Raw genomic sequence first — 23,742 nt, forward strand, 5'->3', positions numbered from 1 at the left:
GGCTGGAGATTATCTATTTTTGAGAGGGGGTCTATTGTTGTTAGTGGGGAAACAATTGTTGCTGGGGGGTTCTTATGTTGCTAGGGGGATTTACTATTCAGTAAGAAGTCTATTGATTCTTTCTGCTGGGAGATTTGTTGTTGCTGCAGGTGGGAGCTATTGTTGCTGGGGAGGATCTATTGTTGCTGAGGTGGTATTTTGTTGTCGGGGTCCATTGTTGCTGGGGAGTCCTATTGTTGTGGGGGATCTATTGTTGCTGGGGTGTCTACTGTTGCTGACTGTAGGGGATCTATTTTACTGCTTTCCTTGTGAGCAGGGGATGGAAACAAGGGCAGGGCTCAGAGGTGGGTTGGAGGCAGATAGGGTGATTCAGAAAGGGAGAGTTCCTGCACCTTTTCTCTGAGCAAAGAAAGCCCTGCTTGTACACAATGCCTTTCTGCCCCATTCTGTTGCCAGAGCCCACCCCCCAAAGAATTTCTAGGCTTCAGGGGTAAAACAGACTGGTGGTTGTCTACTGTAAATTTCTGCTCAAACAAGTAATCCTATATACTTTATTACTCTACAAAAGGTGCACTGTCACTTTTTTAAATAAATGATGTGTACTAAATTCCAAATGAACATAACAGACATCGAAAAAACAAATGTATACAATAAAGTCCATCAGAAGTGAAGAAATAATCCTTAAAGTGCAATGTTCCGGTGGCGGAGCCATCTTTGTTTTTGTATATGCAAATTTGCCATTCCTATGTGAGTGCAAGAGCAAAATAAATTTTAACTATTTTTTATCGGTACAGTATGAGTTTTTGCTCTTCCTCTCTCCTTTAAAATATGTGCTACATTGGATGTATATGGGAAGCCATATTTGATGCTTTGTGGTGGTGTCATTGTGTGCTTCTTTTACATTTTCACGTTACGATTTACTTTTATTATGTCTGACAGGTTTATTGTGATCCAGGAAGAAAACTTCCAGAGCTCCAAAGCTGGCCACTGTGGTCTTCAAAAGCAGAGTAACTGGAACTGCTATGCCCACCCCTCACCTCTTTCTGTCCATTTACAAAAGCCTTTGTATAATGTAACGCATTCACAAAATACACCGGCTTCTGTGAATGGGCATCAGAAGGGAGGGGTCGGCATAGCTGTTTTGTGTACTTCTTTCCTCTCTCACAGCTGTAGTGTGTCTTCCAGGAGTGCAATAAACAAAAAGGTAATAGGGATACGTCCCAGAGGTGACATGTACCTGTACTTTTTGTAAAGTTGCTAAATTCCTGGACTTCCGCTTTAATTTAAATAAACTGCAGATTTAATTCATTTAATTAATTAAGCCGCAAAAAAGATTTACTCTTCACTGCAGAACCACTCAGTCTGTGTTACTCAGGAGTCCATTCTGCAAAGAGGTCTTCTACCGCCAACCTTTCCATCCTAAACCAGCGTGTTTTGCACATGCACAAACCAACACACCTAAACGCAAACACTGTAAACCAACTAATATGTTCAGATGCATTTTGCTATGTTTGTGATAATTTGCTTTGGTTCTGTATGTAGTGGTTTTGAAATTAGTTTTGGCTGGATCTAAAAATGATATCCATCAACCCTGTGCTGCAGTCTGTTAACTGTCTTTATATATATATATATATATATATGTAGTTTATTCTTTCAGGTGTATGTCTAGCCAAACACCTTTGTTTTAGTTTTAGAAAAAGTGGGGAAAGGTTAGAACCCCTGCTGGGTTTTTACTGCTTTCCAGGACTCTATTAGAGAGATTTCTCTTCACTTCCTATTTTCTGATAATGGTTTTTCACTGAGTTACCGTTTGCCGTTTGAGATTTATCCTCACTTTCTGTCTGTGAAACCCTATCAGATGAATTGGAAGTGTGTGTGGGGGGGTGTCTCTTATAGAGTCCAGGATAGCAATAAACAGGTTCTAACCCTAACCCACTCTATTTAAAACTTAAAAAAAAGGTTGACCATATACTACTGTTGTCACGGAGTGCTTGCTCCTCTTCTGCCACCCCCCACCCCCTCTGGTGCCTGTGTCTCCACTGTGTCCCCTCACCCCTCACAGGATAAGAAGTGTCACCTCTCCCACCCTGCCTCTTGTCACCTCCTCACATTCTGACGCAGCCTTCCAGCACGGTGCTGCCGGCCTGTCTCTGCGCACCCCCCGGTGGGCGCAGCGCCGGGCACGAGGCTTCCTGAGCTCTGCGCCCACCGGAGACAAAGGTCGTGCTCCCGAAAGCGTGGCCAGAGTCAGGAGGCGTGCCTTGTTGCCCCGGCAACCCGACGCTGGGCTGGCCATTGCTGGGTGCTGTGAGGGTCCCTGTCTGCTGATCTCTGTTGTCCCTGGAAAGCTGACTGCTGTGAGGGTCCCTGTCTGCTGATCGCTGCTGTCTCTGGAAAGCTGACCACTGTAAGGGTCCCTGTCCGCTGACCGCTGCTTTTACTGGAAAGCTGACCACTGTGAGGGTCCCTATCTGCTGATCGCTGCTGTCCCTGGAAAGCTGACTGCTGTGAGGGTCCCTGTCCGCTGACCGCTGCTGTCCCTGGAAAGCTGACCTCTGCGAGGGTCCCTGTCTACTGACTGCTGCCGTCCCTGAAACCGTGAGTGTTCCTGCACATTGTCTGCTGGTTGCCCCTGGAAACTACCTGCCGTGAGTGCCCCTACAAGCCGCATGCAGCGGAGTGTGGAACTGTCCCTATTGTGCTCCCTATTGCCCTTGTCCGGACTGCTTTAGTGTCTGCCCATATCACCCCTGCCTGGACTGCCCCATTGTACGCCCATATTCCCCTTGCCTGGGCTGCCCCCATTGAATACCCGGACTATTGTTTGCTTGAACTGCCCCTATTGTGTACCCAGATCATTACTTGCCTGAACTGCCCCTATTGTGTACCTGTATTATTGTAGCTATCTGGACTGCCCCACTGAGTGCTCGGATTATCGCTACCTGAACTGCCCTACCGTGGGCCGGATTATCACTGTTTGGACTCCTCCCTCTCCTCCCCCCTCTTTGGGTACCTGGATGCTGCCTTCCTGCCCTGATTGAGTGCCTTCCATAGTTCAATAAAGTTTTGTGTGTTTACCATCTTCTTTGTGTGTTCTGTCCTGCCTACGCTTCCGTCACAACTGTATATCTGCAGCACACTAAAATTAGTTTCTCAACACACTTTTTAGGGAATGTCACAAGACTTGAGACACAATAGGTAAAGTATTGCTTATAAACCAACACACAACTCAGAAATAATGATACACAGTAAATCCATAAAATCCCTCATAAATGAGCTCTTACCTAATTTATTTTTATGTTTTCTTACCTAATTAGTTTTAAATTGTTAAAAAAACACTGGCAGCATTGACTGTAAGAAATCAGAAGCACCAGAAATAAAATAAAAAAATCAAAATGTCATAAATAAGTTATTTTATTTTTTATGTGCATTAATTAAAACACTTTCTCAGTTCTCTTCAATCACTTAGTGTTTTATATGCAGAGTGGACACAGTTCTGATTTTGGCATATTCATATATATTTCAGCATGCCTTATTCAGGAAAATCATGGAGGGATCTGCTTCACGCATTTGATGCAAGACGTACTGTACGGTACATGTACAGTGCCAACCATTTTAATGGCCTGAAACTTTAGTGATAGTCTGAAGCCAACTCATTATCAGCTGACATCTACTAATTGGTAGAAGTACATATAACATTTATTATCTTATAACTGCAATTTTATGCCCTCAATTTCTGTATTAAAAATACATTAAGCTTGGTTAATAAAGCTTTTAACAATGAGCTTTAGGAAGATAGGCAACACACATACACCAATGAACACAGTTGTCAGGTTATGGGTCATCTGTTTGTGTAACTGTGTTTCCCAGAGCAGAAGGCTGCAGTTACGGTGTCCACCAGCAGGTGTCTCCCAGAAACTAGCAGATTCCAGTAATCAGTTTCCACTGATTCCACTGGGAGGGTATTTAGGTTCTCTACTACTAGTGCCTCCATCACTGACCTGACTTCCCCCTGCTGGGGTCCAGAAGCTGACTGGCTAACAGAATCCAGCTGAGCACTGGCCAGAAAACCAGCAAAGTCCAGCCGGGCAGTGGCTAGGGAACCAGCACCGGCTGACTTGACAGCTGTCACACCCTTTACTTACCATATTTTTCGCTCCATAAATCGCATTTTATAGATTTTAGAGAAGGAAAACAAGAAAAAAATTATTCTGAACCAATGGACTGCAAATATAGTATAGGAAATGATCAGAGACTGCAGACATAATACAGGAGATGACCAGAGACTGCAGAGATAGTACATGAGCTGACCAGAGACTGCGGACACAGTACATGAGATGACCAGAGACTGCGGACATACTACAGAAGAATGCCAGAGACTGCGGACATGGTACAGGGGATGACCAGAGACTGCGGACATAGAACAGGAGATGACCAGAAACTGCAGACATAGTACAGGAGATGACCAGAGACTGTGGACGTACAGTACTACAAAAGATGACCAGAAACTGCGGACATAGTACAGGAGATGACCAGAGACTGCAGACATAGTACAGGAGATGACCAGAGACTGCGGACATAGTACAGGAGATGACCAGAGACTGCGAACATACTACAGATGACCAGAGACTGCAGACATAGTACAGGAGATGACCAGAGACTATGGACATAGTACAGGAGATGACCAGAGACTGCGGACATATGTAGTACAGGAGATGACCAGAGACTGCAGACATAGTAGAGAAAATGACCAGAGACTGCAGACATAGTAGAGAAGATGACCAGAGACTGTTGATATGCTACAGGAGATGACCAGGAACTGCAAACATACTACAGGAGATGACCATAGACTGCAGACATAGTACAGGAGATGACCAGAGACTGCAGACATAGTACAGGAGATGACCAGAGACTACGGACATAGTACAGGAGATGACCAGAGACTGCGGACATATGTAGTACAGGAGATGACCAGAGACTGCAGACATAGTAGAGAAAATGACCAGAGACTGCAGACATAGTAGAGAAGATGACCAGAGACTGTTGATATGCTACAGGAGATGACCAGGAACTGCAAACATACTACAGGAGATGACCAGAGACTGCAGATATAATACAGGAGATGACCAGAGACTGCGGACATAGTACAGGAGATGACCAGAGACTGCGGACATAGTAGAGGAGATGACCATAGACTGCGGACATAATACAGGAGATGACCATAGACTGCGGACATAGTACAGGAGATGACCAGAGACTGCAGACATAGTAGAGGAGATGACAGAGACTGCGGATATAGTACAGGAGATGACCAGAGACTGCAGACATAGTACAGGAGATGACCAGAGACTGCGGACATAGTACAGGAGATGACCATAGACTGCGGACATAATACAGGAGATGACCATAGACTGCGGACATAGTACAGGAGATGACCAGAGACTGCAGACATAGTAGAGGAGATGACAGAGACTGCGGATATAGTACAGGAGATGATCAGAGACTGCGGATATAGTACAGGAGATGACCTGAGACCGCGGACATAGTACAGGAGATGACCAGAGACTTCAGACATAGTACAGAAGATGACCAGAGACTGCAGACATAGTACAGGAGATGACTAGAGACTGCGGACATAGTACAGGAGATGACCAGAGACTGCAGACATAGTACAGGAGATGACCAGAGACTGTAGACATAGTACAGGAGATGACAGAGACTGCGGACATACCACAGATGACTAGAGACTGTGGACATACTACAGGAGATGACCAGAGACTGCGGACATAGTACAGGAGATGACCAGAGACTGCGGACATAGTACAGGAGATGACCAGAGACTGCGGACATAGTACAGGAGATGACCAGAGACTGTGGACATAGTACAGGAGATGACCAGAGACTGTAGACATAGTACAGGAGATGACAGAGACTGCGGACATACCACAGATGACTAGAGACTGTGGACATACTACAGGAGATGACCAGAGACTGCGGACATAGTACAGGAGATGACCAGAGACTGCGGACATAGTACAGGAGATGACCAGAGACTGTGGACATAGTACAGGAGATGACAGAGACTGCAGATCTTTGGGGAGCGGGGGGGCGGGTACCCAAATTTGACAGGTACCCGCTCCCACTTCTGCGGAGTTGTCCTCCCCGTAGTCTTGTGGGACACGTGACAGGTCCCAGAAGACTATAGGTGGCCATTCACAAAACAATGTGCTTCTCGTGCATGAGCAGTGGACACCCGACTGTGAAGTAGCAAGCTGTCACAGCCGGGTGCCCATACTGAAGATGCCGGCGCCAGGGAGAGAAGACGGCCGGTGAAAGCAGGACACTGCTGGGCCGAGGAACAGGTAGGACCGAGGAGTAGGTTCTTCTGTACAGTAGAGCCGAGCACCCCTCCCGGTATTCTAACATGGCGGAGGTGGGAATACCAGGCCGGCCACTCCATATTCGATCCATAAGATGCACAGACATTTCCCCCCATTTTTTGGGGGGGAAAGAAGTGCGTCTTATGGAGAGAAAAATACGGTACCTATAATATTTATCTTACCTCCCAGAAGTGTTAGTTTCCCTGCAGACTTCAGAAAACGTCTGCTACCAAACAGAATGCTGTTCAGGTAGCAGATAGGGTAAGCATTTGCTTTACATCTCTCAGGTATTGCCCATACAACTCTAACTTAACCCTTCCCCACTCTATCCAAAAGAAAAAAGTCTTTGCTGGAGTTCAGCTTTAATCTTTTTCAGCGCTGGGAATACAAACATTACTTTTTATTATTCTCTGCATCAAATCTAATTTCATTTAATTTCACAGCGATTTTACTACTAGTAGGCTGTTTATCTTAAGTGATTATAATAATGATCTTTAAAGATGCTAAAAAGCATTTTAAGTGGCGTGGATTTATGATTATTTTAAAGTTTGATCTGTTGGTTTTTTTAAATGTTCTTGTAAATAAAATATGAATAAAAATTATACAGACATCAGTGTATTTGAAGAACACAAAGACTGGGGAAAAAGGATTTATTTACAAGCCTGAAGAAACATGTACTATAACAGTCTTTTTCAACCAGGGTGCCTTCAAGTTTCTTCAGGGGTGTCTTGGCAAAATGACTAAAAATTGCCTAATAATTGTATGCAAGCCATCAGGTGGATAAAGCCTGCCCTTTAGTTACACAAAGCCACAGGTTTTCATTGTTCTCCATTTTGTTCTCCATTACAACCTTCTAGTGCCCAGCATCCTTACAACCAATTATGTCATTGGTTGATAAGGGGGACATCGGGCGCCTGCAAAGCATCCTTTTTTACCCCTCCCTTGCCCCTCTCCATCAGTACTGGGGTCACATTAGCTGAGAGAGGGAGAGAAAATGAGGGAGAAGAGAAACATTGGAATAATAGTCAGTACCAGTGTGTCAAGGTTTATTTCTTTATGGAAGAATAAATCACCTCTAACGCTGGGCGTCCTATGTGTGTATTCTGCTGCACTATGTAAAATGATTAGTTTATTTTTTTACATTTTAGAATGGGGATTGTACAAAATTTTAAAGGCTGCCTTAACTGAAAAAAGGTTGAGATACCCGGTACTAAAACACAGATGCAAGGGCTGAATTTCAGCAATAAATGTTCATTAAGGATTTTCAGATGTATGCATGTAATCAGTAACTACAACAATGAAACCCTACCAAGGCAATTACAGTATGATACATGAATTACACAAAAGTCAAACTGAAATTTAAAATAATGTTGGTAAAGTCATATAGTGTGTTGGAATTAGCCAGTTGGAGTACAGGAAAAAAAGAAGAAAAGGAGAAAAAGAAAAAAAAAGGAGGGGGGTAGGGAAATGGGGGAGATAATAGGGTGGACACTGTTTGGGTTCTTAAAAGTGAAGGAGCTGGTGATCAAATTTAGATGGTAGGAAAGGATTCACCAGTGGGGCCCATATGGTGTTGAATTTTACCATGAAGTCATTCAGTTTTGACATTTTTTTGGTTGACCACAATCCATGTGATGATGCTTTTTTCCCATGAAAATTGAGATTTCTTCTTGTTCATGAATACATAGGAAAAACAGGATAAGGGAAATTGGGAAATGGGGTGGCCCTTGTCTGGGTTCTTAAAAATGAAAGAGCTGGTGATCAAAATTAGATAGTAGGAAATGATGATTGTAAAGTTTTGCCTTTTTTTCCTTTTGACCATAGTCCATGTAATGATGCTTTTTTTTGCATGAAAATTGAGACTTCTTCTTGGTCAAGAAGAAATAGGGCTGAATTATGTTATCTTAAATGCATAAGGGTTGATTTAGTTAAGGGGTAGAGAATTTTGCACTTTGAAAATTGTATGTTCACTTTAAGAATTGACTCAGACAGTCATGTGCAAGCAAAAATCCTATTTTTAATGTGCCTTGTACTTGTCTGAGAATTCAAAGTAAACACATTTTTATCTAAGGTAAGTGAACATTCCATTTTCAAAGTGAACATTCTCTGCTAGTAAATAATCCTCTGTGGGCCTGATTTGGTAGCTGGTCTGTAATTTCATTCTTGAAGCCCACTGGGATAAATGACCTCCGGTTTGCTATTTTCCACAAAAAAATAACCTCAAGCAAGTTGTATTATTTATGATAATCCTGCGTATTGTTTCTGTACAACTGTCAGCAAAAGTTTGACTTATTGCCATTATCTATAAACATGTTAGGTTTTTACATTTAGGATAACAGCATAAAACATGTCAATACTTTAGAAAATAATGAAACCTTGGAAAGGTTTTCTGCTGAACGAAGGACACTTTCTACATGTTTTTCTTTTAAAGTGGTGTCATTGGACTTTCTAATTTAAGGAGCCAATGCCAAACCATTATTTATAGCTGTGTAAATTCATATGAGAATTGTCAAATGCCAAGCTTTCCAAAATAAATTCTAGTTGCATATAAAACTTTTCAAACCTGGATGTCTTGCAAAATAGACTGATCAAGATTTGCTACCTCTAGGTTAACTCACAATTTATGAAAAAGCTTCACATAGCAGTAAGATCAGATTTATTTTTCTATAGTGCCTGCATGCTATGTAATGAGTAAGGGTAACATTTAAAGCTTTTTATTATCTCTCACAAAGATCACAGTACTCCCCCTGACATTGCTTTCATCAGCTTTTCTTTTCAGAAGGACAAAACCATCTTTATTCAGACATCATATAGGGTAAGCATCTACTTTCTCAACTGAGATTCTGTCTTAGAGCTGACACCGTCACATCCTGGTCTTGGCTGTGTTCAAAATGTCTAAAATAGATCACCCCTGCTGCAGCCTCTTACCTCGTAACTTGCTACAAACTTACATTGGGGAATTCAGTAAATCTTTACAGTTCGTTTTCTGGTGGTATGGGCCTTTAAAATGGCGTGCACCAAATTCAACAATCTTTGCCCCCATTTAGGTAGTTTTACCAACACGTGTGGCAGATTCATGTAATTCCCCAATATCACCACTTTTAAAAAGTGGTGCTATTAATGCACCAAATTCAAAAATAATTACCTCCAGTTCATAGAGAATGAAACTTGGGGTATTAAAAAACCGCCTCTAAGCTGATGTAAAGAGAGAGGCAGAGTGCCTGTCCTTGTACCACAACATTCCACCAAAACTATCTCAATATGGAGAATATAATCAAGAAACACTAAATTCTAAAACAAGATCCCAAATTGAGTGTTGTTCTATCGGAGAGATCATGTTTTGTTTATACTGTAGAAGGCCTCCGAGCATCAGAAATAAACTAGCTCCAAGCAAGATAAAAGGTAACAACAAAAACAGGTTGACAGGTGGAGTGTTAAATTCGTTTTTTTCAGCACCACAGGGATTTACTAGTGTAAAAAGATTCAATGTAAAACGTATCGCTTTGTTCAACATAGGAAAAATACTTTATTGACAACAAAAGAAAAACGTTCCATCTCAAAGAGTTTTACAATTGCTCCTCTGAATTTGTCATCTATTGTTTTTCCTGTCCATGTGGCCTCTTATATATAGGTTGCATGATTAGGACAGTATGTAGGAGGTTCAGCGAGCACCACAGGCTAATAGAAAAGGGAGACACCGATCATAGCATCCCCAGACACTTTACTTTAAAACACAGTAAATCTACAGAGGGTCTCAAAGTCTGAGTGATTGAGATGATACCAAAAGGAGGATCTGCTGAAAGGTTCAACAGATTATTTAATAGAGAGACATACTGTATTTATACCCTCGACTCTCTAGCACCAAAAGTACTCAATGAGGAACTAGAGGTAAACACCATATTATGATATTATGGGTTTGGGTACATTATGAAACATCCCTCAGTATGTAGTTATAGGTTTCTGTCATTATTATACAACTACAGCAGTTGCAGGGAAAGTTTTACCATTAATGTTTTCATTTACTGCAGGTAGTGCTTTGGACCGATGGCTCTGGTGTTACTGGGTGAATGTGCTAACCACTTGGCCACTGTGTTTTTACCCATATATTTGCTTTATATTTGAGGTTTTGTGATGACATATCCTAATGACATATTTTTTAAGGTGGTTTATGCTTTTTTTAGTTATTTATAAGCATAATTTGGAGTCTAAATATACAGAATGTGGATATCTAGAAGAGGTTTTTATAGTTTTGAACAAGTCACCAATTCAGTGGGTCTGGTGTAGTCTGCCTAGGGGCGGACTGACCATTTCGAAACTCGGGCACTGCCCGAGGGCCCGGGGTCAGTAGGGGGCCCCATGAGATGCCCCTTGTACCTTTTCATAGGCTTTTTTGAGTTTGGGCAAGGACACAGGGGCCCCATGATCCCCTATTGCCCAGGGGACCCATGATTTGTCAGTCCGCCCCTGAGTCTGCCATTTACTGCCCAGTACACTGAGTGTTCTGGACAGTTTATTTTTAATATTCCACTGCTACCCTATTTCATGTGCAGATTTTAAAAGTAGTTGTTTTTATATGGTCCAGCTGGTCTATGTAGTTTTCCAGCTGCTATCCTTGTTAGTATTGTGAATAATGGGTTGCGTTGTTGTGGCATGCACCCTCCCCCTTTCCTATATAAAGCAATCACAGTATTCCCTCTATGCAGGGTTGACAAAGAAGGAGGTCCTTTGAAATGTGTAGCCACACCCACTTCTCTGCCCACATGTGACATCATCCAGGAGATCCCCTGCAACACACTGTGCCTGTGTGCAGAGCTCTGGTCTGTCTTCCAGCTGAAGCTATTCCTCCATCTGACAGCACTGGTATCCAGGACTACAGTGACGTCCATACTGGGAGTGTTGAGTACATGCTTTTTCTATTTTAATTTTGTGAGTTGCCAATTTGCATTTGATTTAAGCATGAAAGCTTTTAACCAGGGGCGGACTGACAACTCATGGGGCCCCCGGGAAATAAGGGATCATGGGGCCCCTGTGTCCTTGCTCAAACTCAAAAAAGCCTATGAAAAAGGTACCAGGGGCATCTCATGGGGCCCCCTACTGACCTAGGGCCTTCGGGCAGTGCCCAAGTTTCCAAATGGTCAGTCCGCCCCTGGTTTTAACTCTGCTTCACTTAGTGTGCACTCTTCTGGTTTGTTTGTATGCAATTTGTAGAATACCCCAATCTTGTGAAGAGCATCACAATAGGTAGGAAAATGTGTTTTATTAATCTACATGATTCCAAAGCCTGGACCTATGGACATGAACTGTTTTTTCTGAAGGACTTGATTTTTGTTTATATTTCACAAGTTCTTTTATTTACATGTTTATAGTCACAAACATTTTGAGTGTGTTAAAGTAGTATTTGGTTTTATTTTCTTAGCTGACACTGAAAGTCTACAAGAGCCCTGGATTGCACCCACTGTGTCGAACGTGGTGCCCAACCCCTGCACTTCTCACCAACTCATGACAAGGAACCAACCAATCTCACACCGCGCTGTCACTTACGTAACAATGCCACTCTCAGCAGCAGACCACAAACTAGGTGCCAGCAGGCTGAGAGTGATTGTCACTGGGTTTTATTAACAAAACAACTAAAGCAGAGCTGCACCCAAAAGGGGAAGTTCCGCTTTAAGCCTTTGTCCCCCACTCCCCATTAAGGATTGGCACCTTTGGGGAGTGGGTACCTGAATTTGACAGGTACCCACTCCCACTTCCGCTGCAATTGCCTAGGCGATCGGAAGCAGAAGTTGCCCCCCCCTCCCCCCCCATCTTCTGGGCCACGTGACAGGTCCCAGGAGACTACAGGGCCATTCACAAAGCACAGCACTCCTCTCTCATGCACAGTGGGCACCCGGCTGTGAAGCCGCAAGCTATCACAGCCGAGTGCCCACACTGAAGATACCAGCTCCAGGGAGAGAAGGCTGGTGAAACCAGCAGTGAGGGCACCGCTGAACCGAGGGACAGGTAAGTGGCTGTATTTTAAAAGTCAGCAGCTACAGTTTTTGTAGCTGCTGACTTTTTTTCTTTTTTAGGTGGAACTCCACTTTAACTCTTTAGCCCTCATGCACACTGGATGTTTTGATAACACTGGTAATGTTAGCTGTGTAAAGTCACGTTAAAATCGTGCATTTTTCAGGTTTTTTAGCATTTTTGCATTAGCGTTTTGCTGCGATTAGTGGCATTTTCTCACGTGTTTCCGTATTTGCGTTTTTGTAGCGTTTTTTATAAAGAAACATTTTTTTTTTTGTGGTAAAAAAAATCCAAAAATGCTGGTTTGCAGTGTTTTACAGCAGTTTTCAGCGTTAGAGTGTTTTTACAGCTAAAAAACACCTCTAGAAACCCACTAGTTCTGTTTTTTTTTTCCAGCCAAAAAACTGTTGATTACAGTCTATGTGTGCGTGGACACATATGATAACATGCTGGGGTGTTTGCTGGATGTAGAAAAAAATGTCAAAAGCCAAAAACAGCATCTGTAAAAACGTCAAGTGTGCATGAGGGCTTAAGCTACTGCAACAACCTTTTGACTGAGAAAGTGGAAACTCACAATCTTAGCAAGAACACATATTAAAAATAAATGTCTGTACACACACTGTCACCACAGACAAGTATATTCAGAGATTTGTCATATACAGTAGCTCTCTTCAAAAGACAGGGATTCTTTAGTTTGCATTAAAAGCCTTAGGGAGAGTTGTAACACTTTTCAAAATAGGGTTTAATAATGAAAATGTCAAAATAAAATATTTACAGAAAAAAGGTGTTACAAAAAACAGACACAATAAAGCAACAGAAAATTAAAAAGTATTTGAACATCAACAATACTTGCAAGGTCCATGGTTTTAGCAGAGTCCAATTGATCAAGCAAACACGGGACAGTGGCTCTCTCAAGTCCGGTTGGTTGATGTTAAAACGAGAGCTGTCAAACTGCTTGCATTCTCTTTTTTATCTGATATCAAGGGGATTGTGGAAGGAGGCCATCTAACCAATTCCCCAGTTTAGAGGTGGTGGCTGGGAGGTCACCATGTTTATGACTGTATCATGGTCCTCCCTTACACACGGTTTTATACTAATATTAATATCTTCCACTATGTATAGGTTGCATTCTGGACACTAGTAGATTATTGATCAGCATTATATTGCGTCTCCAGGGATACTTCGGATGGGCCTGTCACCCAGGAGGTAGGATACTGCTACCTTCCCTTTTGTATGTGCTAGCTTAGTCATGTATGACCTTGATTTTTTTGGTATGTTATTCCCCATTCAAATATATACTTAATATGTGTCCTTTGGTCCTGTTAGATTTTATGAATTGTATATGTATTTTGTTAAATTGCAAATTTTTGAGTAGACGTTTTATGGCACGCTATATGTTCCTGTTGCTTTGATTGCTCTACAAACCATGCATGACAGAACTGACGGATTTTGTCATAGTTTTGTGATAGCTCAGGGGGAAGTGTTAAACTATAGCATTTTTTATGGTCAGTAGAAACTAACAGGCATCCTGCCCGGACTCAATTAGCTGTTTACAGCTCTGGCAAAGGCCTGTGTGCTGGTGTCTGTTCTCCCTAAGTTGAGATAACAGGTTCTTTTGAAGTGTGTTAAAAGTTAAAGTGTTACTAAACTCAGGATCCTGCATTCACTATATTTGGTCTCCCACAGTGCACACTACATGGAAATGCAATTATTTTAGTAAATATAAACTGCTAAATACCTTTTCTCATTAGAGCAGTCTTGTGTCTTCAGCAGAGCACTGGTTAAAGCTTGTAGGAGGAGTTTTCTTTCTGCTCTAGGAGGATGCAAAATCCCTGTCTGGACAGTGTTGATTGGCCCTGGGCTGATCACATGCACTCTCCCAAGAAAAAAAAAAACCTCTAGCAATACACACTAAACTGATCATGTGCATGTGGCTATGGGTTCAGTCTGTCTTATCAGGTGGACATTTGAACAAGAGGAGGGGCAGAGAAAACAATATCAAATTGCCTTTTTACACAATGTAGAGGATCAACCCCTTAGGTTCCACAGTGAGTATAACAAGCATGCAGCATGCTTTACTGCATATGCAGACTGATTTTACTGTTGCGAGTTTAGTAACACTTTAGGGCTATGCATTTCATGGATTGAAAGAGGAGGGAGGGGGTACGTTCACTGAGTTATGTGAGACCTGAGCAATATAAGACCTGAACAAGATGGATGTCGCCTACAGATTCCATGTGCCTCATGCGCACAACCATTACTCCTCCCCCTTCAGGTGGTTGCATGGGAGAGAACTGCAATTTCCCTCCTCACCTAACCAACTGCTGCTAGCTTGGTGCAGCCATGCCAAGGGGTTCACCTTTGTGTGGACTGGTCCCACTGCATTGCTAGAGAAGCTGAGGAGGGTGCTGTTCTCCCTAGCAACATACGAATACCATGGCAGCTTCCGTGGTGCCCACCTGATCACAAGACACCCCTGTTCAGGAGTGGAATATGCTAACTTACTGGGATGTAACTTCCTGCTTAGGTTGAGGATGAGAAATTCCTCTCCTGTCTCATTCCTTAGACCCAGGATTTCCCCTGACCTAAAGGTAGTGGTGTCAGTGTGCACTGGAACCAGACAGGTGAATTCCAGGGCCATCACAGGTGCACTGACTGGTACCTTCATCCAGGTTGAACAGTCTGTCTTACATGCTAGCATCAGACACCATTTTTGTCTTTTTTTTCTTTTGTTCGGTCAGTCACAGGTTCAGCTGAGCCACTACAGTTGCATACAAGCGTCCTACTGTAGCCAGCTGTACACAAGAATGACGTAAGCAGCCTTTTGGCTTGGGGAGTAGGCCAGGCCATGATCATCTCAACCTCTCCAATTCCAGATCTCTGAGTGTCATCTCCTACCGCCTGTTCCTGGTGCTGAACTTCTGACATTCCCCTCTGACAGTTACAGTTTTTGACTGTTCAACCAAGCACTGGCAGTTCGTTCAGGACTGGTGACAGGAGATCACTGAGCTATGTGATACTTGAACAATATGAGACCTGAACAAGATAGATGTTGCCTACATCTTCCATGTGCCTAACATTACACTCACAATCAGCAGATCATGGGTGCAATGCTTTACAGGCTCCCAATATAAAAAAGTAATAAATGCACTTTTTTTTACCTGCAAAAATTAGCATTTTTTTTTTTTTTAGAAAAGGTGAAGTTATCCTTTAACCTCCCTAGTGGTATGATTATTTCAGCTTTTTGGTGCTGAAAGCGGTACCATTATTTTGCATGGAAATATGTAGTTTTTTTATTGTAGGCTGTAATTTTTAGGAATAACTCACTGAAATCTGTCCGAACAAGTCTATTAAACATCCTGGGTATGATAAAATTTTAAACACGAAATCATAAATTATAGTTTAATAAATAATCATAAAAAATAATAATATAATAATAATACATTTAATTCAATAATATAATCAAACCGAAAAAACTGAAATTTGAAATAGAGCGCCAAGCTCGTACATTGCTGAGCAAAGTTGCAAAATCGTTTTCAGACGAATTTCCCCACAAATCATTATCACTCAATTCTGCAAGTGGTTCTGATTTACTATCGCTGTTCTCTAGCTGATCTAAACCCGCTTTTGCCCTAAAGGGACACTTTTTGGACGCTATGGACGTTTCTCAGTTTCTAGGCAGAAAGAAAAGACAAAATGCAGGCAGGGCACAAGACAAAGCACTAGGGACAAAATGTATGTGAAATGGGTTGAAACAGCAATGTTTTACTATGAAAAATGTGTTTTGAAAAAAATGAAATTTTTTAAAATTTTCAAATTTCCAGCCGCCAGCGGCGCCTGTACGTCCCGACATCACAGGGACCGGAACACAGAAGCCGGATGCCGGCATCGGCCAGAGGAGATGGCCGGGGACGCTGCAGGGGACACATCGCGGGAGCGAAGGACAAGGTAAGCTGTGCAGGGACTCCCTATACAGCGCCGCATGGTAAGCCCGAGTGTAGCTCAGGGTTACCGCTTTTGGTACTGACATTTTACCCCGAGCTACACTCGGGAATACCGCTAGGGAGGTTAATACCCACTTCACTATTCACTGATGAATCCTAAACATTCATAATAAACCCCTTGTGTGGGGGAGATTTATTAAAACTGGTGCACACAGAATCTGGTGCAGCTGTGTATGGTAACCAATCAGCTTTTAGGCTAGGTTCACATATGTGCGGATGGTGCCGCTGCGGATCCGCACCAAAATCCGTGCAGCTGCACCACCCGTACAGAGGAGTGCGGACCCGCGGGCGGTGCCATTAGATCTAATGGCACGCCGCCCGCCATGGAAAACGCAACCGTACTGGGAACCGAGGTTCCCGTGTGGGCTGCATTTTCTTCTCTGCATGTCCACACGGCCGCATATATGTGAAGCAGGGCTAAGGATTTATTGTCAAAGCTTAAATGAACAAGCTGAAAGAGCTGATTGGTTACTGTGCACAGCTGCACCAGATTCTGTGTGCACCAGTTTTATTAAGGCTGATCATACACTATCAGGGGCGGACTGACAACTCATGGGGCCCCCGGGCAATAGGAGATCATGGGGCCCCTGTGTCCTTGCCCAAACTCAAAAAAGCCTATTAAAAAGGCACCAGGGGCATCTCATGGGGCCCCCTACTGACCGAGTTTCCAAATGGTCAGTCCGCCCCTGTACACTATACAATTTTCTGTCCAATTTCTGCTCAATTTCCTTTAGATTTACCTTCAACTATGTGGTGCAAGAGCCTACCTAATTGGATACAATTGAAAGTGTTGTTAGGTTTGACCTCCTATTATATGGTTTTTGGTAAATCAAAATCAAAAATCTCAAGAAAATTGTATAATGTATGGCCAGCCTAAATTTCACCCTATTTGTGTGTGTGTGTTTTTTAATGATTCACTAACTCAGTTTGATAGATAATTTGTAATAATTTACAATATATAAGCGAAGCGAATGTCATGACAGAGAAATGGATAGTTTGTATGGGACTGTTATGTGTTTTACATATTGCAGTTCTGTTCGTTGATTCTTGCATCCTGCCACGCTGCAGAGCCAGCTCAGTGACCTTAGTATTTCTCAACTTTACCTAGATAATATTGCTCAGTCACCTGCCTTCTCCTCATTCTGCTGATTGAACAATAAAGGAGAATCACCACACTGATAAGGTAGTTACCCAGTCTGTTCATTTCTCCTGTCAGCAAGCTCCCAGGGTTAGAATGACAGCACTACAGCAATGTACTGGTACTGAGTGCTGATGAATAGAAGATTCTGGGAAGCAAACATGCAAGCAGGTACTTATAATTAGCTGTATTCAAACCTGATGAAATGGTGATCTTAAAGTCTAACAACAGCAAAAACCTTTTTTTTCTAGATTACTACAGAAATTAGAAAAGCAAATAATTGTTATTACTAAGTGCAACTCCCCAGATAGATTTCCTTTCTAGACACAGAGTACAAATAAAAAATTGTCAAAGATTCTATTTCCTCCCCCACTATTCAAATCTAGAAAAAAAATGCTTTGGCTGAGCCGGTACGTTTTTTAAAGGGAATCTGTGAAAATATTACTTGTCAAAAATCCTACCTGCTGTCTTGCTTGGCAGGCAGTACCGCCCTCCGAATGTGACTTGTTCGTCTGGGAGCAGCACAGGGCCACACGGCAATGGTTCCATGTGGTTGTTGCCAGTGGTATGAACTGTTAAGGGTTGAAATAGGTGGCAAGAAGGAAACACCATGCCCAGGGGCGGACTGACCATTTGGAAACTCAGGCACTGCCCGAGGGCCCGGGGTAAGTAGGGGGCCCCATGAGATGCCCCTGGTACCTTTTTCATAGGCTTTTTTGAGTTTGGGCAAGGACACAGGGGCCCCATGATCCCCTATTGCCCAGGGGCCCCATGAGTTGTCAGTCCGCCCCTGACCATGCCTCCTCACTGAGGAATGATCTACTGCAGATTGTTCTTCAGAGTGTCAATGCATGCTTAAACAAGCCCTAACCCTAGGTTCACACCTAAGCGTTTTCTGCAGCGTTTTGCAGAAACGCAGTACAGTCCATTTAACATGATTTCCTATGGGATATGTTCACATCTGTGCATTTTCACCTAGTGCATTTTTTGGAAAGGGACTTTTTTGAACTCAAAAAGTTGTGTTTTTCGTTCTATAGGCTTCAATGGAAAAGCAGCAGAGAAGCATGTATTGTGTTTTTGATGTGTTTTTGCCATGATTTTGATGCAATTTGCATTTTCAAATCTGCCTAGCAACAAGAAAGAGAAAAAAAAGAAAGAAAGAAAACCCCATAAAGCATAAAACGCATCAAAAACGTAGCAAAAATGCAGGTGCAAAAATGCAAAACGCAACGCAGAAACGGCTCAAACACAACCTGCTTAGGTGTGAACCTAGCCTTAAGGTGTATGCTCCGAGACTGCCTTCAGGCTTCACTGTTTAATGAGTCACTGAGCTCTCAAATTTTGAAAAAAGTTGGCAATGGCAGCTCCTGTATTTTTGTCCTCACTGGTTAGTCCACAAATCTGTCACCATCGTTGGGACTTCAATCTGCTGCTTTTTTTTGTGTTGCTCTGATGTAGTCTGTAATTACCAGACATAATGTACAAAATTTCACATCTTTTTTCTTTTGATCTTTAATTTTCCAATAACTTTCAATTGCACAAAAATGCGGAGCCACGAATTCCAAGTCTAATACCTAACAAAAGGTATCAGGCTTGGAATATAAAAGTAGTAATTGTTGGGGCTATGCCACTTCAAGTTATTCTTCTCTGAAAAGAGATAGTGTTGCTCGAGTCTCTCTATTAAAAAGAATAGTGCTCCATGTGACACTTAAAAATGCCAAGATCCCAAAGGTGCTAATATGCTGTTCTCTTTTGAGGTTGTGCTATTATCACAGGTGGGATCAGAAATGTTTTCTTGTAAGATATTGCTCATATCAAACCTAGACTTAAACATCAGCAGGGGAATTTTTTCTTTTAAAAGCAATTAACGGTAAGTTATTTCTGTAATGCAGTTGCCTTTACGTAGGCCTTTATGTCATGTGGTATTCAGTATGAAGTTATGGTATCTTCATTTGTTAAGATGCCAGTTTGCTATTACACAGAAGCAGTCTACTTTCTATTATTAAGAATATATTAGCTCAGTGCTCAGGGGTAATATTTTCTTGGCAAACAAATTGAGAACATGGATTTATGTTTAATTAGAACCAGTTTTGTGCAATTGAACTTGTATGTCCCCCTTTGGGATAGTTCTTAGCTTTGACTATGGCATAAACAATTAGATATTTGTGACCCAAATTCTCTTTCCTTTTGTGATACAGGTGAACAGTTTATGACTCCTCTTCAAAGAAATGGTATTTAGATTTAGGAGTGCTTTTGTTGAAATATTACTCTATCGTGATTTCCCCAAGGATTATACAGAAGATAAAATGGTTTGTTGATTTAGACGGAACACAGGAAAGTTTGTGTTGTTCCTAAATACTTACTGCTTTATGTGCTCCTCTAATGCCATTTGTTCTTGTTTACCTGTCACTGCTTCTGCAGTTGCCTCTGGCAAGGGCATTGTCCTCCAGTTTCCTGATAAAATATTAAGATACCTACATATGTACTGCTTGCTTCTGTTTGTTGACATACTGTGGAATCAACATCTACTCCACGTTTCATATTAGATTACAAGTTACTAGTTTAGTTACAAGCATTACACATTAGACCTGGTCTTTTAACTTTTGCAGACTGTGTGACAAAATGGTGACAGAAAAGCATACATTTGAAAAAGGAAAAAAAGTGTTTGATCTGCACTATAAGAGCTCATGTACACAGGCGTTTGGAAAACTCTTCTGAACGATGGAAACTGACTGCTGGAAAATGTAAGTTAAAAAACGGCTGTTTAGTCTTGTTTGCGTACCGTGTTTATGTGCGTTTAGAAGCGTTTGCGTTTAGAAGCGTTTTTAAAAGATAACCTCTGGAGACCTTCCCAAATGCCCAGAATGCACTGAAAAATAGTAAATAATTAACTATTTCAGGCATTTTGAGAGAAATAGAGAGAGCAGAAGCAGAGAGAGCAGTATGTGTTGAGATGACCTGTCTTTTCTGGTTGTATTCACTATGGATCCCATCATGAGCATAATGCGGCATGTTCTACCATTTTTTCCTTCACACGAAACCTGAAACTGACTGCACTGGTGTACTAGGTCCATTGAATACATGGAAAACGCTTTGCATGCATTTCTGATGATGAAAAAAGGCTCTGGACAGCATCTGGATATGGAACAGTTAAAACACGCTTCTAAACGCAAACTCTTATAAACGCGGTTAACTGCGCTTACAAGCGTTTGGTGTTTGAAATGCCGGTGAAATCTACTCCTGAACGCAAGTTTGGTGCCTTCAAAAAAACAACTGTAAACTCAACTGCCTGTAAACAACGATGTGTACATGGACACATAGGAAAACATTAGGGAGAGTCCAGGGGCTGCTGAAACAAACGCTGAACAGCTCCTGAACATCAGTTTAGCAGCTGCAGTGTACATGAGCCCTAATAAGGATTTTCACTGGCTGCAATTACAGTGAGAATATGGTTTAACGTGTAACCCTATGGCTACTCATAGGTATGTAAGCAGGTGCAGCTTATCCTCCCCTCTGTAGGTGGCACTGTTCAGGTTGGGCACTGCTGTACTGATTGACCTCTGTGGCCATCTTTAGAGAGGGCAATGCTAAACTAAATAGCACTGTCCCACTGCACTTGGCACACATTTACAAAGTAAGCTTCCCCCATCCTGTGGGACTCTCTACCCCAATTTATCAGACTATCGCCTACTCTGCTCACTTTTAGGTGATCTCTGAAAACCTATCTCTTCAGGGAAGCCTATCCTGCCCTCAGCTAATAATGGAATCTTCTACTATTCCAACCAGTCCATCCCCCACAGTTACTACCTTTTGTACCACTAGCCCCTCCCTCCTAGATTGTAAGCTCCAAGGAGCAGGGCCCTCAAATCCCTCTTGTATTGAACTGTAGTGTTGCTGTATCGTCTCCCATTATATTGTAAAGCACTGAGCAAACTGTTGGCGCTATATAAATCCAGTATAATAATAATAATAATAATAATAAATAGAGTAGGGGAAGGATGCCCACTGGGTAGGGACAGTGAATTTAGCATTAGGGAGAGTTTCCTGTTGAGAAGGGATAGAGCAGGGATAAGAAGTCTGGCTGTGCTATCTGGGGACTCTGGTGGGTTGGGACATGGATCTTTCTACCTATCTATAAAATGTTCCTGCACCTCTGTCCTGTCTATCAGCACCCCCTTTGCTCAGATGCTGCTCCGTTAATGTATGCTGTATCAAAGTGTAATCTCAAGTGCAGTGTGTTCAAGCACCACCAATGTTGTTAAGAGCTGTTGTACACGAGTTGCCTGTGGTATCAAGGCTCCATTACCATATTGCCACTGTCTTTCTTGTGTTGTTACTTCTACTTAACCAAATAATAATGGTACCACCTTCCTTGGTCTTTCTGTTACTTTACTCCATTTTGGGTACCATTCAACTGGCCTCACCCACATGTGTGCAGACTTCAAGTTGAAACATCTTTGTGCATGATCATGAGCAGAACACCTTTGACAGTTGGAAGTGCTCATTATCACCCTTTTTAAAAGCCCTACATGGTCCAAGTACAGCCCGAACTGAGCATCTCATGTGAGAATTGGGTATGGGCAACCTTACTTACGAAGACATCTTCAACCTGAGATTTACATAATATATATATATATATGTAAAGCACTGTATATATTGTTGGCACTATATAAGTACCTTTAATAAATAATAAAATAAAAAATACAATTTCTGCACCTCTCACTGAAGGGTTCGTGAGTAAACCAAAAAGGTTACCATTTAAGCAGTTGCTTGACAAAGGAGGTGGAGCTTTTGAAACGCGTTGCAGCCCCTCCCACCAGCCATTCACAGCACCTGTCAGGGTACCTGTCAACCCCTCCACTGCTTGGAGTTTTGAACTGTCACCGCTGAACCAGCGAGCGGCTCTCTGCTTGGTCCCGCTGCTATCGCTGATCCATCTACCTGAGTGACCACGATCCTGCTCCTCTGCCTGTTCTTCATTTTCCCATGTCAGTTGGAGGTTTTTTACATTTAAGTCTTCTGCATTAAAGCCATTATTGTTTTACCTTATTCTCATCTGGCGTCTCCTGTCATGGCGCTTGTCATCCTAACTGCTAGGCGGGAACTTTGAGCACACATCACCGAGTTACGAACGGCTCCCTGCATGGTCCCACGGCCGTCACTGTTCTATCCAAATGATTGCACTACCATCCCGCTCCTCTGCTGGTCCTTCCACTCCACATGCCGACTAGAGGAATCCCACATGCAAGTCTTCTGTTTTACCTTTTCCATTGAATTTAGTCCTCCTAACCTGGCACCCTCCTTTTCTTTTGCATGTCTTCAAGGGATTCCCCATATCCCTTCCCAGGCATTTGCCTTCCGGTCCATCCTTTCTTCCATCATTCACCCCAGGAACCACCCACTGAGTTCACCCTGCCACCTCTTCGGTCTCATAGGATCTCCACCATTCCTGACGAGACTTGCCGGCCTATCCAGACTTGCCCATCCAGGTGCTTCAGCTCCGTTGTCTGCCTCCTCTTCCTATTGTCCATCCTATGGACCAGCCAACCCAGTGACTCCTCCTCTTTAATTTCTGTGCTGAGTCAGTTCCCTATTTTCCTTCCATTGTGCCCTATGTCACCATCCCATTGCATATCATGTGAGAGCTGAATTTTTGTTTATCTTATGATCATTGTATGCAGAAGTAAAGCTTCACTGTATGCAACACACACAATTCAACATATTTGATACTGAAATTTCATAAACAAATATTTTACATATTTAAAGCCTATCCAGCCTTAGATGTAGTTTACCTTTTGAAGGCTTTTTTTCTTTATTAATGTCTGGTGGGCAGTAAACTGGCCCTTTGTTTGAAATGTTTGGAGACCCCTGACCTAAGCAGTACCTTGAAAAATGTAACCTTTTTCTGGCATTCCTCCTAAAAATGGCAGCAGGTTCATAGTATGAAAGTGTGCCTAAGCACTCCTGTAGCTGTAACCACATAACTGTGTATGTGCATTGGAAAGTTCAGGCACTGCTGTCTATGACTGCTAGTCATAGGATATTTGGGGATGTTACAACTGTCCTGATTACTGTTCTCCTTGCTGGAGGCTCTGACGTGAGGAAGAAAAGTCCTGCCTCTATTAGAATGAGCATCTCAGCACAAAGACACAGTTCAGAACAAATAATGCTAAGTCACTAATGGGAAAAGATGTACGCTGCAAGTAGACCACTG

Source organism: Staurois parvus, unplaced genomic scaffold (assembly GCF_062004578.1).
Source record: "Staurois parvus isolate SC_StPar_1 unplaced genomic scaffold, SC_StPar_1.0 ptg000177l, whole genome shotgun sequence".
NCBI lineage: Eukaryota > Metazoa > Chordata > Amphibia > Anura > Ranidae > Staurois > Staurois parvus.